This window comes from Lycium barbarum, chromosome 4 (assembly GCF_019175385.1).
Source record: "Lycium barbarum isolate Lr01 chromosome 4, ASM1917538v2, whole genome shotgun sequence".
In the NCBI taxonomy this organism is placed as follows: Eukaryota; Viridiplantae; Streptophyta; class Magnoliopsida; order Solanales; family Solanaceae; genus Lycium; species Lycium barbarum.
In genome coordinates, this window is record NC_083340.1 from 22,118,834 (window position 1) to 22,134,472 (window position 15,639).

At 36.1% G+C, this 15,639-nt stretch overlaps 1 pseudogene; it reads left to right on the plus strand.

Moving 5' to 3' along the window:
- The first annotated feature begins 13,038 nt into the window (after window positions 1-13,038).
- LOC132635541 (polyphenol oxidase E, chloroplastic-like) lies at window positions 13,039-14,999 on the plus strand (annotated as a pseudogene).
- The last annotated feature ends 640 nt before the right edge of the window (window positions 15,000-15,639 follow it).

Below are 15,639 nucleotides of genomic sequence, written 5' to 3' on the forward strand. Positions count from 1 at the left end.
TCTCTCTTCCCACTCCTCTCTCTCCTCACTCCCTCTCTCTTCATCGACCAAAATGGCGATTCCACAGTCGCCTTTCACCGCCCCCAGGCCATGCATGGCCAAATTCGTAACAAAATTAATGCTTGTACCCCCCCCCCCCCCTCCCCCCATCCGGATTCAACCATAGAGAGAGGTTAAATGTTTGTTTTCTTCTTCGTCCTTTTTTGTTTTGCATCTGAAAAACATTAATGAATTTTGTTCGATCGTGAACCCATCGTTTTCTTATCAGTCCCTTTTTTATTTTTTGAGTACGAGTTTTAATAGTTTTTGTTCTCTTCTTCAAGGTCTCTGATTGTTGTCATAGTAAAACCCTAACGTTGTTGACCGAAAAACCCCGCCCAAGATTTCAAAATCCCAGCCCAAACCCTAATTTAAACCCTATAAATAGTTTCTAGTTGAGTCGTTTAAGGGAGGTTTTTTCGAGTGACAGAAATCCCCTAAAAAATAAGGACTCTGGAATCGCGGAAATTCCTCTAAAAAGGAGTTTTGTTTAGCCGCCTTGAACCCCTAAAAAATATTACCACTGTTTTCTTAATATTCGAGTGTCGATTCATTTTTACTTCTCATATTTTGCTCCTGTTACTGTTTCGCATCCGAGTCTACGCAAACTCGGAGATTTGAAGTGTTCGAGGGTATATCGAAACCCCCCGCATCCTGTTTGCTGCACCTGAAGAAGGTGAACTTCTTCCCTTTAGTTATTTTATGTTCTGTTGGATCTTTATTTGTTGTCCTATTATGGTTGCTGTTTGGTTTAATTTCCAGTTAATAGTGGTTTAAGCATAATTAATGTGCATTAGTTGCTATTTCTAGTATCTTTGTTAATAATGACTTAAGCACGATTAATAGACATTAGTTGTTGTTATTAACAAACTTGTGATTGTTAGTAGTTCAACATGATTAGGTATTTTAAGCCACTTGTTTTAGATTAGTTACTTGTTAATATTAACATCGTCCAGTTTAATATGCTTTTCATATGTTGCGTTAGTTTATTTCCTATCAATAGCGACTCGACATGATTAGGTTGTCTTTGCTCACTGTCTAGTTAATGCCTTTTAGTATTAGCCTGATTAATGAACCTGTGTTAGCATGTGTTTGTTCAGCTTAATGTTGGTAGGAGTACCATGATGGTTTTTGTGATGTGTTAACTTAGTTGATCATGCATTCTGAGATTCAAAATAGTAGTAAAATGTTTGCTAATTGTAATTCTCCATCCTCTTTTTTCAGTTTATATTTTAGCTATGGTTTTATTATGTTTGTGATATTAGGTTTGTAGTTTTAAGCTCCTGTTTCTGTTTGTTTAAGTTAGTATCAACAATACAACAACAATAACAACAACAACAACAACAACAACAACAACAGTATACCCAGTTGAATGTATAAATTAGTATGGGGTCAGTTAATTAGATTCCATGGATGTTTAACTTTTACATTGGCTATGGTACGAGTATGAAATATGAAAACAATCCCTTTTCAGTCCTCTGTTTCGTTTAGCTGTTATATGAGTTCATCAGTTGCTTACAGATAGGTTTCACCTTCTCTAATTTAATATGTCTAAATAAGATCGTGAATACTTGAGCCTAAATAAAGACACTGCATTTTGTTTATACCCTTATCTTTCAACAGTTGAGTTTATGTACTAGTTCGAATTGCTAGGATCCTTTTAGTTTTTGTTGTTGTTGCAAAACATGACTTTAGGAATTTGATATTAGGATGATATACTCAGATATACCTGAAGTATACAGCCTTGTGGTGCCCTCGGGTATACTGGGACTTGTATATTTGAGGTATACTATTTCTAGGATGCCTTTTAGATTGCTTCTATATTCTTCTTGGATGTCCTGTGCTTCTGTTGATTTTTTTTTTGTGAGCATGCCTAATGATTTGATTGAGTATAAGTAGTGTGTATAAAAGGGTACCTAGAATATACTAAGTAAATTCGGAACTCTATACACCTTAGGTTTATACGAGTTTGTATACTTAGTACGTATGAGATACACTTCCCCATTTTTTGTTGATCTGCAACCTATATTCGTTTAAGTGTTTAGTATGAATATGTATCCCTATTGGACGTAGATGTTTGGACTTACTACTTGTATTCTTTGCCTACTTTTCTTTCCTGATGGCGTGTGGATTTCTGTCTCTTTGAATCTCGCATCATATGCGTCTTAGTCTTATTTATTGATTATGTGCTAATCCTTCTCTTTCGTTTTTATGCATGACTATCGCATACGAGTCCGAGCGACTCGTTTTCTTCCGCATTTGGCGTTGGGATAAAAGCCCAACATGACTCCTCTCTCTGCCCAGCCCTCTGTCCGCAGCAAGAATAGAAAAACATAAAATTCTGGGCCAAAGCCCAATAGGCATGAACCGTTTGCAGCATGTCTTAAAAATGGGCCGAGCCCATTCCCAACAGCAGCAGATAGCAGCAGTCCTAAAATGGGCTGAGCCCATTTAATTTGCTCCTTTATTTTATTTTGTGCATTTAATTCGTATCATGCGACTAACTCTTTATTTTGTTTTATTTTCTTAATTTAGATGAACCTTAGCGAATTTAATGGGTTAGCTTTAGTATAATGGGTAGTAAATTTAAGAGAGAAACTCACAATTAGTCACATAGATTTCATTCCCTTTTTTATGTTAAAATCATTTATAACATCTATAATATTTCTTTTTTTTAATATATTAGAATAATTGATTTTCAATAGCGTAAATTCATATTTTGAGTTAAAGGAATCATATTCTTATTATCTTAGGAATTTTAAAACGCCACTAACACGCAAAAATCAATTATTATCTTGCCACTTGAGTTATCTCAAATATTTATTAAAACACTGCACAAACCCACATTTTCTTCTACTTATATATTTTATGCAAATCTTATTTTAAATAGCATTATTATTTAAAACCTTAGCAACATTTATAAGTTTTATTTTAAATGGCATTTGAAATTTCCTTTTATGCAGATTGTCATATTTTCTACCAATCTCATTCTAAATAGCATTTTTATTTAAAGCTTTAGCAACATTTATAAGTTTCTATTTTAAATGGCATTTGAAGTCTCCTTTTATGCCAATTATTATATTTTTTACAAGTCTTGTTTCAAATAGCATTTTTCATTTAAAGCCTTAGCAATATTTATAAGTCTTATTTTAAATAGCATTATTATATTTTCCTTTAAAACCTTAGTAACATTTGCAAGCTGTATTTTACATCTTTGGCATTAATTAACCTAAGTTTGGACGATAACCATATTTAATGGATTCTAAAGGATGTCTAACCCCTTCCCTTTAGGATAATCTAGAACCCTTACCTAGAATCACTAATTAAGTAGACCATTGAAAAGGGACTGTTTTCATATTTCATACTCGTACCATAGCCAATGTAAAACTTAAACATCCATGGAATCTAGTTAACTAACCCCATACTAATTTATACATTCAACTGGGTATACTGTTGTTGTTGTTATTGTTGTTGTATTGTTGATACTAACTTAAACAAATAGAAACAGGAGCTTAAAACTACAAACCAAATATCACAAACATAATAAAACCATAGCAAAAATATAAACTGAAAAGAGAGGATGGAGAATTACAATTAGCAAACATTTTACTACTATTTTGAATCTCAGAATGCATGATCAACTAAGTTAACACATCACAAAAACCATCATGGTACTCTTACCAACATTAAGTTGAACAAACACATGCTAACACAAGTTCATTAATCAGGCTAATACTAAAAGGCATTAATGGTAACGTCCAAATCTACTCCTCAAAGAGAAAGTGTACACGGTCGTCGCAATATAATTTACCCAACTATGAGTCGGGGTCGATCCCACAAGGAACAAGATACTGGGCGATTAAGAAAGTAATGAACTTTCACCAACTAAGCTAAAGCCAAACGATAGATAATATTTTGGTTTTGGAGAAAATTATAACTAATGCGGAAATATAAACTAACCTAGAAAGCAAGCCATAAGCATGGATAATAGGATATTACACTCAAGTAACGATCCAACGTATTTTACGATTTTACAACTAAGAGCGGGTTTATGTTAATAAATAATGGTTTCTACAATCTCATAGAAAGTCTTCCAACCAAATCAATGAATTTCACTCTAAGCTTTTCCAAGCCTTAGAGTGTGATATCAATCAAAACTAATTGAATCTCAAGTAACTTTCCTATTCCTAGCTCAAGTTATTAGATGGCTTTAATGACCCAAATTCTTGTTAATTAATCTTTCCCAATCTAGATTTCCTCTTCCGAGCTCAATTAAAGTAAATGGGTGAGTCTTAGGGTTAGCTAATCCCTTAAGAAACATTATAGAACAAGATTAATTAAAACAACAAAGACCCACTTCAATAGCAATAAAGATCATTCAATACATAAGCATAACAAGAGGTTTCATCCAACTTTGCAAATGAATATTTTCATAAACAAGATTAAAGTTATGGAATAAAATTCTACACACTTAGATATACAATACAAAGCAACGAATTGAAGAAATGGGTAAAGGGTTAAGAAATTTCTTATCAAAACTTCAAATCTTCAATCCCCAAGTGTGGTGTAGGAACCTAGTCTCCAAAACTTGTATGAAAATGGCCAAAGATGAGTTTTACAAGCCCTAGGATTCTATTTATAGAAGTGCCAAAACGGGAACAAAATTTGGACAAAAATACCCTGCGTGCACAACATGCTACTCGCATGTTGTGTCGCAGGTGCAACATGCGAGTCGCATGTTGTGCCAATTTCTCTGTCAGCACATGCTGCACAACATGTTGCTCGCATGTTCAACATGCTGCAGCAAGTGCTACTAGCATGTGCTGCCAGAACGTGCTTCTTGTTCCATTTTTATTCTGTTTTGCTCCATTATGCTCCGTTATGCTCTCCGGGCATCTTATCCTACAAAACAACATAAATACACAAAAAGTAACAACAAAAGTGCTTGAAGAGTCACAAAAGCTTGAGGAATTAGCATCGAATATGCCGTAATTTCACGGCACATCAACACCCTCAACTTAAAGTCTTTGCTTGTCCTCAAGCAAACCAAAACAAAAATCTTTGGTACCAACAATTATGCTACAAGCATGTGAAGCTTCAACCAAAGAACTCCCTCATTTCAAAATATAATTTCAAGAATGCAATAGAGATTTAAAACCATCAAGCAACAACACTCAAGCCTCAATAAGTGACTCAAAACCACTAGCTTACTAGATATGCTCAGTTGACTCAACTTTGAATTTTTCAACATCACCAATATATCGTAATCCATATGCCCTCACAAGAAAGAAAGTCCCAAAACCACTATATTCACAGCAACAACGCAAGGGACAAATATAAAAAGTCACTCACACTCAACAAAGAAATTCTAGTGCTAACAAATATCACACCATAAGTTTGCCCTTATTTTCAATCATCACTAACTCAATAACATTCGGTTGGAGATCACATAGGGACTTTTTAAGCTTGTAATGTAGGCTTAGGGAAGGGTAAGATAAGTATTTGGGATACAAGTGACTACGCCCTCCTTGAACACTACACAAAACCTTTCATCCATTTTCCTCTTCATTTCAAAACATCACTCCTTCCTTTGCATGCTAGTTTCCCCAATTATTCCAACTTCTTTTTGTGCAACCATTTTCTTGATTTCTAATTTTTTTTTTCACAAAGAGACATTTTTTTGCACATAAAGTTTGCAACCTTTTTGTATTTTTCAAATTTTCTTCCTTTCTTTTGACTTTTCCACAACACTAACCTTCACCACTCTCAAGCAACACTAACACCCCCAACTTAGGCTTTTGGCCTCAAATTCACAATTTCATGTTCAAGGAGGGAAAGGTTCAAAAGAGAGACTTTTCATCAAAAAGGGTAAAGGCTTGTAATGTGACAATCAAATAAAAGGTCATAGGCTCAAATGGGGTTACTAGTGATATTATTTATGCAATGGTAGGCTAGAAAGACTAAAGAGGCTTTTTCAAAAATCACAAAGATAGCCCAAGGTCATCTCTCCAACCAACATAATCAAAATTAGCATTGAACGACTAACCGGGCAAGTTCTAGATGATAAAAGTAAACACAAGAATTATTCAACAAACACTCACCACACATGGCATATAAACTAGTCAACATGGATCAATTTTACTTCCTAAGAAAAAACAAATAGAGCAATATCTCATCATCCCAAGTAAAACTCAACTAGTAGGTAAAGAGTCACAAAATGAGCCAAAACGTTGTCACAAAAATCATTCCTTCTATGCATCTTGCTTCTCTTTTCACTTAAAATTCCACTTGGAGGGGTATGCTCAATTAAATGCTTCACATGCAAGAGACTAATTCTATTAGTACCAAACAAGCCAAGAGTTTTCACAATTTTTCCTCAAAGGATCACTTACACCTAAAATACAAGACTAATTAAAGAAGCTAAGAAAGAAAATAAACTAATAAAAGTGACTAATCCACAACATGCCAACAAAAAAAAATCTTCAAAAATTTGAGCAAGTTCCATTTGTAACAACGTTTATTCACAACCATACCAATAGTCACAAAACAAACCCGGCAAGGGCACACAATATCCATATATAAGACAAAAGCCCAGTAAGGGCACAATTTATGCATAACCAAAATATAATGTGCTACCACATGCCACCCCCAACTACAAACATTGCAGTGTCCTCACTGCACATAATCAAAACAAAGCATAAAATAGTTTGAGGGCAATTAATTTTATTTATTTTTTTGTCAGCACCTACGACTCGCAGGCATGACCTGCGGTTCGCAAGTGATGTCACCTGATTTTTTTTTTGTGTACTGTCAGCACCTGCGAAACGCAGGCATGACCTGCGAATCGCAGGTGATGTCAGCAGCAACTACTGGTTTGGGGCTGCTCTGAAAACCTGACCTGCTCAAAACACTCCAAAAATTCTAAAACTTTGTGGATTAGTAAAAAATAATCTACTAAGCTATTCTAAAAAAGAAAATTTTGAAAACGATGAGTTGCCTCCCACCAAGCGCTTAAGCTAACATCGCGGCACGACGGTTACCTTTACCACTTTTCCTTCCATTTAGAAGATATGAATTTGCGCCCCAACTTTGAATCAAGATCATGATGACACTCATGGGGCGGTGGTAGAAAAACAAGGAGGCCAACTTTCGGGTATCGCATTTTGCACTTCTTGGCCCGTAAGTGAGGCATGCCATTTTGTCTTCTTGGCATAGCAAACTTCAAAATGAAAACGCTTTGATTTTCATCTCCAAAATTCTCCATAGGCTTGGTTGGTTCAACTTCCATATCATTCACCAATCACAACATTGAAAAATGGCTAGAATGAGGTCCAACGCGCTCAAATTCTAAATTTGTATGAATTTTGACATCCTCACCCAAAAATGAACTAGAGTCTTCAAAAATTATTTGATGAACATTTTTATGCAACTCTAGTATCATTTCTTCAATCTCGGCATCTTGCATTATTTTTGGATTGGTCAGTTGGCAATTCATCATTAGTTCTTGAAAATCAATATTGACCACTTTTTCATTGGAAACCAACTTAAAACTACTATCCATGACTATTTGATGTTGAGTATTGCATACCTCAACTTTTGCATTCAATTCGGCTTTCAAGTCACGAATAGCAATTTCAAGTTTCTTCAACTCTTGACTTTGCTCAACATGGATTTTTAAAAATTCTTCCATCATCCTCGAAATGCCTTCACGATGATCCCCATAGGCTTCAAGTTGTTGAGCTTGAGTCATAAGCCAATCTTGGCTCATAATTTCCACTTTGTCAAGGCCTTCTTCAAGTTGAGAGTCATTCAAAGCTTGTAAAAATCCACCCTTGGAGAAATTCATGTTTTGGCCACTTTCTTGTCTATTTTCAACACCCTCAAGTTGTTGAGCATTATGAGTCTGAACCAATAATTTCATTTGATCCTCCAAGGTGTGAATAGCTTTGTCATTGCAATTAATTGCTTGCCTCAAGTCATCAAGACGTTGCCTCAAGTCCTTAACCGCTAAGTCCTGTTTTTCCACTTTTTCAAGGATGGTCTCCAACATGAGCATTATCCTCTCATTTTGAGCATTTGAGGCTTCTTCCACTTCCATATCCCTACTATTATCAAAATCAAACCTAGAGTAGTTATAGTGAGGGTTCGGGGAAGGGAAGGACAAATAAGCACAATTATCCCAATGACCATTTTGACCACCACACTTATCACAAATACTCCACTCATAGGTTTGGGATTGTGCGCACAATCTTCCCCCGGGAGAATTAAAACAATTTTGCCATAAGTGTGGTCCTCCACAATAAAGACAAGGGTCATCAAAGTATGACAAACTACCATCCGACCAATTTTCATTATATGATGCCATTTTTTTTATATAAAAATCAAATAAAGCAACGAAACAACAACATAAATATTCACAAGTTTGGACCAAAGCAAGCAAGCTTAAATCCCACACTAACTCAAATACGCCAAATTGTTCCCCAGCAACGGCGCCAAAATTGGTAACGTCCAAATCCACTCCTCAAAGAGAAAGTGTACACGGTCGTCGCAATATAATTTACCCAACTATGAGTCGGGGTCGATCCCACAGGGAACAATATACTAGGCGATTAAGAAAGTAAGGAACTTTCACCAACTAAGCTAAAGCCAAACGATAGATAATATTTTGGTTTTGGAAAAAATTATAACTAATGCGGAAATGTAAACTAACCTAGAAAGCAAGTAAAATGATCAATGACCACAAGCATGGATAATAAGAGATTACACTCAAGTAACGATCCAACGTATTTTACGATTTTACAACTAAGAGCGGGTTTATGTTAATAGATAATGGTTTCTACAATCTCATTGAAAGTCTTCCAACCAAATCAATGGATTTCACTCTAAGCTTTTCCAAGCCTTAGAGTGTGATATCAAGCACGACCAATTGAATCTCAAGTAACTTTCCTATTCCTAGCTCAAGTTATTAGATGGGTTTAATGACCCAAATTCTTGTTAATTAATCTTTCCCAACCTAGATTTCCTCTTCAGAGCTCAATCAGAGTAAATGGGCGAGTCTTAGGGTTAGCTAATCCCTTAAGAAACATTAAAGAACAAGATTAATTAAAACAACAAAGACCCATTTCAATAGCAATAAAGATCATTCAATACATAAGCATAACAAGAGGTTTCATCCAACTTTGCAAATGAATATTTTCATAAACAAGATTAAAGTTATGAAATAAAATTCTACACACTTAGATATACAATACAAAGCAAGGAATTGAAGAAATGAGTGAAGGGTTAAGAAATTTCTTATCAAAACTTCAAATCTTCAATCCCCAAGTGTGGTGTAGGAACCTAGTCTCCAAAACTTGTATGAAAATGGCAAAAGATGAGTTTTACAAGCCCTAGGATTCTATTTATAGAAGTGCCAAAACGGGAACAAAATTTGGACAAAAATGCCCTACGTGCACAACATGCTACTCGCATGTTGTGTCGCAGGTGCAACATGCGAGTCGCATGTTGTGCCAAAACCGTAGCATGTTGTGCCAATTTCTCTGTCAGCACATGCTGCACAACATGCTGCTCGCATGTTCAACATGCTGCAGCAAGTGCTACTAGCATGAGCTGCCAGAACGTGCTTCTTGTTCCATTTTTATTCCGTTTTGCTCCATTATGCTCCGTTATGCTCTCCGGGCATCTTATCCTACAAAACAACATAAATACACAAAAAGTAACAACAAAAGTTCTTGAAGAGTCACAAAAGCTTAAGGAATTAGCATCGAATATGCCTTAATTTCACGGCACATCAATTAACTAAAAAGTGAGCAAAGACAACCTAATCATGTCGAGTCGCTATTGATAGGAAATAAACTAACGCAGCATATGAAAAGCATATTAAACTGGACGATGTTAATATTAACAAGTAACTAATGTAAAACAAGTGGCTTAAAATACCTAATCATGTTAAACTACTAACAATCACAAGTTTGTTAATAACAACAATTAATGTCTATTAATCGTGCTTAAGTCATTATTAACAAAGATACTAGAAATAGCAACTAATGCACATTAATTATGCTTAAACCACTATTAACTGGAAATTAAACCAAACAGCAACCATAACGGGACAACAAATAAAGATCCAACAGAACATAAAATAACTAAAGGGAAGAAGTTCACCTTCTTCGGGTGCAGCAAACAGGATGCGGGGTGTTTCGATATACCCTCGAACACTTCAAATCTCCGAATTTGCGTAGACTCGGATACGAAACAATAACAGGAGCAAAAAATGAGAAGTAAAAATGAATCGACTCTCGAATATTAAGAAAACAGTGGGTTAATATTTTTTAGGGGTTCAGGGCGGCTAAACAAAACTCTTTTTTTAGGGGAATTTTCGCGATTTCAGAGTCCTTATTTTTAAGGGGATTTCTGCCACTCGAAAAAACCTCCCTTAAACGACTCAACTAGAAACTATTTATAGGGTACAAATTAGGGTTTGGGCTGGGATTTTGAAATCTTGGGCGGGGGTTTTCGGTCAACAACGTTAGGGTTTTACTATGACAACAGTCAGAGACCTTGAAGAAGAGAACAAAAACTATTAAAACTCGTACTCAAAAAATCAAAAAGGGATTGATAAGAAAACGATGGGTTCACGATCGAACAAAATTCATTAATGTTTTTCAGATGCAAAACAGAAAAGGACGAAGAAGAAAACAAACATTTAACCTCTCTCCATGGTTGAATCCGGATTGGGGGGGGGGGTACAGGCATTAATTTTATTACTGAATTTGGCCATGCATGGCCTGGAGGCGGTGAAAGGCGACTGTGGAATCGCCATTTTGGTCGATGAAGAGAGAGGGAGTGAGGAGCGGGAAGAGAGAGAAAAGGGGAGGGAGGCGGATCTGTTGATCTGTTTTGTTTTAGGGTTAGGTTGGGTGAAATAAGAGGCTTGGGCCGGGTCGGGTTAAAAGATTTAATGGACTGGGTCGATTTTAAATGTGGGCTGGGGTGAATTAAAATGTGGGCTGGTCGGGTAGATGAATAGAATGTTGGGCTGGATATTAAAATGATTTGTGGGTTGGTTTTATGGGATTGGTTTGATGAATTAAAATATGGGCTGAATAAAAGAAATAGTTTGGCTTCTAAATTTAAATAAAAGACCCATTTTAATTAATTATATACTAAGTGTGCTAAAATATCCCCTAATATAAAAGTATGTATTTATTAGTACTCAGATAAAAATAAAATGACGTCGTAATAGCCGTGCGATAATATATTTGAAATTCAACAGTAAGTAAACGCTATTATTTAATTGCGCGAAAATAAATGCGATGCGTGTGCATAAGCTGGTAAAAATGCTGAAATGATAAAAATGCGAATTATAAAAATACTGGTAATAATAAAAATAATAATAATAATAATAATAATAATAATAATAATAATAATGATGATAATAATAACAGTGGTAGTAGTAACGGTAATAAAATAAAAGATAATAACAGTAGTGACTATAACAGGATAATGAAACGCCGGTATTAATAAAAGTTAATACTTATAGTAAAATATAAATAATTATTTTTGAAGTTTCCCAAAAATACTAGAAGTGTAAATAGATATTTCGGAGGAAAGGTGGGACAAAATTGGGTGTCAATAATACTCAATTCCATCCTAAAACTTCTTTCCATAAACAATCCATAAAACCAAATTCAATACAACCCCTTGTACTTTTGTATACAACACTTTCTCAACATCGTTACTACCCCGCATAACAAGATTATACTCATATTATGCTAACAATTATAACTCTAGTTAATTTACACTCAAAATATCATCAATATTCATATTTGAACTTTTTCCCATAACTCTTTCCACTTTTTAGACTTGCTAAACCTTCACATCTATTTAACACAAGAGATGAGATGAAGAACATACCTTGTATTTGAAGAATTTCAACTCATACAACTTGCTCCAATACTTAATCCCCACAACTCCAAGTGAAAGCAAGAACACCCAAATTCCATAAATTAAACCAGGTTTTCAAGGTTGATCTATTCTTGATTTGATTTAGAATGATTTGGTGTGTTTATGGGTGTTAAGGGGAGCTTAGAGAGAAATTAGGGTTTGATTTTGGGTGAAAATTGAGGCCCAAGTCGTGGAAATGAGTATTTAAAAGTTGGGAAAAAAAAAAATCCACCGCCTCAATTTCTGGAAATCTCGGGAATAGTACATGTTACTGTTCATCACGAACTTCAAAGTACGTGATGAACAGTGTCACGTACTTTGGGAGGCAAAAATTTAAGTTCTGGAAATTTTTGGCAAAATACGCCCAAAAATTACGGGACGTACTTTATTGTGCGGGCCGTATTTTCCTCCATACTTCACAGAAATGCAATCTGTCAGTTGCATTGGAAAGAGGACTCGCGGAACTGCAATTTACATAGGTTATGGATTCCGTACCTCCTCATATTCTAGGAGATATGCCCCTGAAAAGGTGGACCAAAATTTCCGTAAAACATTTTGCCAAGTTTTTCTAAATTTTCAACGAACCTAATTTCTTCGATTTGCTTGATCCCGAAACCTTTAAATACTTGTCTAACACTTATTAAAAGTCTTCCTTGACTTTATAGTGGTATCATGGCCTCTCCGAATTCAAGTTAGTTTGCTTACAACGACGCGAAAATCCACGATGTGTAGAGGTACAACAAAGCTATCCATGTCCAAAGGGTGGACCACATGTAAATCCTGACTAATATTGGTGTTCAATGAAGTGTCAAAAAGATTTTCGCCAATATTATTATTAAATTATCTTTCTGTTTAAGAAAGTACTCTACTTATTAGATTCAACTACTAGAGATCTCCTACGATTAAAAACTCAATGATATACAATTAAAAAATTCCCCTCAATTATTAGCCTTAATCCTCCACCTACCGCATCCCGAATGGTAGGTGAGCCTCAGTATTACTTAAGGCAAGGTGAAACATTAAGAATTATACATCAACCAAAACTAATTAGCCATGGCAAGTGTATGCAATAGTAAACCCTCAACACTCCCTTTACATCATCCACAAAGTTTTCTTTAGCTTCTACTTCAAAGCCCTCTCAACTTTTCTTGCACGGGAAACGTAAGCAAACCTTCAAAATCTCATGCAAGGTCTCCAACAATGACCAAAACGGTGAAACAAATTCAGTTGATAGGAGAAATGTGCTTCTTGGTTTAGGAGGTCTCTATGGTGTTGCCAATGCTGTACCATTAGCCACTGCTAATCCTATACTCTGATCTAACCTCTTGTAGTATAGCCCATATAGATGAAACAGACGATGTGGAATACAGTTGTTGCCCTCCAAAGCCAGATGATTTGGACAAAGTTCCATATTACAAGTTCCCTTCTATGACCAAGCTCCGCATCCGTCCGCCTGCTCATGCTGCTGATGAAGAGTATATTGCCAAGTACAATTTGGCCACTAAACGGATGAGGGAACTTGACATAAATCCAACAGATCCACTTGGGTTCAAGCAACAAGCCAATATCCATTGTGCTTATTGTAACGGTGCTTACAGAGTTGGTGGCAAAGAGTTGCAAGTGCACTTCTCTTGGCTTTTCTTCCCATTTCATCGATGGTACTTGTAATTCTATGAGAGAATTTTGGGCTCTTTAATCAATGACCCAACTTTTGGTTTGCCATATTGGAACTGGGACCATCCAAAGGGCATGCGTTTGCCTCCCATGTTCGATCGTGAAGGTTCTTCCATTTACGACGAGAAACGTAACCAAAATCACCACAACGGAACCGTAATCGATCTTGGTCATTTTGGTGAGGAGGTCGAAACAACTCAACTCCAGATGATGACAAACAACTTAACTCTAATGTAACGTCAAATGATAACTAATGCTCCATGTCCCTTGCTGTTTTTTGGTGCGCCTTACCCTCTGGGATCCGACCCCAGTCCAAGAATGGGAACTATTGAAAACATTCCTCATACTCCTGTCCACATCTGGACCGGTGATAATCCTAGACAGAAACACGGTGAGAACATGGGTAATTTTTATTCAGCTGGTTTGGACCCGGTTTTCTATTGTCACCACGCCAATGTGGACCGGATGTGGAACGAGTGGAAACAAATAGGAGGCAAAAGAAGGGACCTGACACAGAAAGATTGGTTGAACTCAGAGTTCTTTTTCTACGACGAAAACCGCAACCCTTTCCGTGTGAGAGTCCGAGACTGTTTGGACACTAAAAAGATGGGGTATGATTACGCGCCAATGCCCACCCCATGGAGTAACTTTAAGCCAATAAGGAAGTCCACAACAGGGAAAGTGAATACAAGTTCACTTCCACCAGCCAGCCAGGTATTTCCACTTGTGAAGCTGGACAAAGCCATTTCCTTTTCCATTAATAGGCCGGCTTCGTCAAGGACTCAACAGGAGAAAAATGAACAAGAGGAGATGCTAACCTTCAACAAGATACAATATCATGATAGAAAGTATAGAAGGTTCGATGTGTTCCTCAACGTGGACAAGAACGTGAATGCAGACGAGCTTGACAAGGCAGAGTTTGCGGGGAGCTATACTAGCTTGCCACATGCATGTTCATAAAGTCGGGTCTCATGCTGCGAGTGTTACTTTCCAGCTGGCCATCACTAAACTGTTGGAGGACATTGGTCTAGAAGATGAAGATACTATTGCGGTGACTCTGGTTCCAAAGAAAGGTGATATCTCCATTGACAGTGCGGAGATCAAGCTTGAGGCTTGTTAAGTCCTGGTTAGGGGGCGAATTAGTCTATTGAATCTGCTGACGTTACACTTGAAGCTTGCTGATCGATGATTGTCTGTTCAAGTTTCCTTATTGTGTTTATTTTGTTGGTCTCCATTTGCTTTTCCATGTTACTTTTCATGTTGAAATAAGCTGGACGCTTGATTTCCTTGCAGTTCGTTATTCACTAATAAATCAGTACCATGCGTGTACCGTTATGTTACTCTCTCTCTCTATATATATATATGATAAATGTAGCTACTACTATATATGATAAAGGTAGCTACTACTATAATATTATGATAATTCAAATTCTTTGCGGTATGATAAAAAGTTACTAATGTGAACTTGCTAATATCCTTTTATGTAGGGGTGACAAATGTAGTCCAGATATTAGTGACCCGCTCAACTAGTCCAGATATTAGATTGGACTCGAGATAATTTAATAATGGGCTATGTCTTAACTCATTCTTTGTGCATTTGACTTTGATAAATATATATGGTAGGGTCTGCCTGACCCCACCAGGAAAGTGGCTTAATTTAAAAAAAAAAAAAAAAAGTCTCGAACTTAGCCCTGTTTCTATGATCAATTCAACCCGCTTTCTAAAGCAATTTCATATGCGCAAAGATAAGATTGGATAATTGTTCTCTTTAGCTTGCATTGACATTTTCACTGGATATATATGAAATTGGAAAGAGAAATAAGTTTGTTTACCAATTTGAATAAGTTTTGAACTGATTTTTTGTTATGATATTCTATCCTAATATGCTTGAAATATCTAGTATGTTATCTTACAATTTCTTTGTATTTCATTTCATTCTCTTGTTTTTGTTACCAGAGGTCCTATTTTCTTTACTGTTTT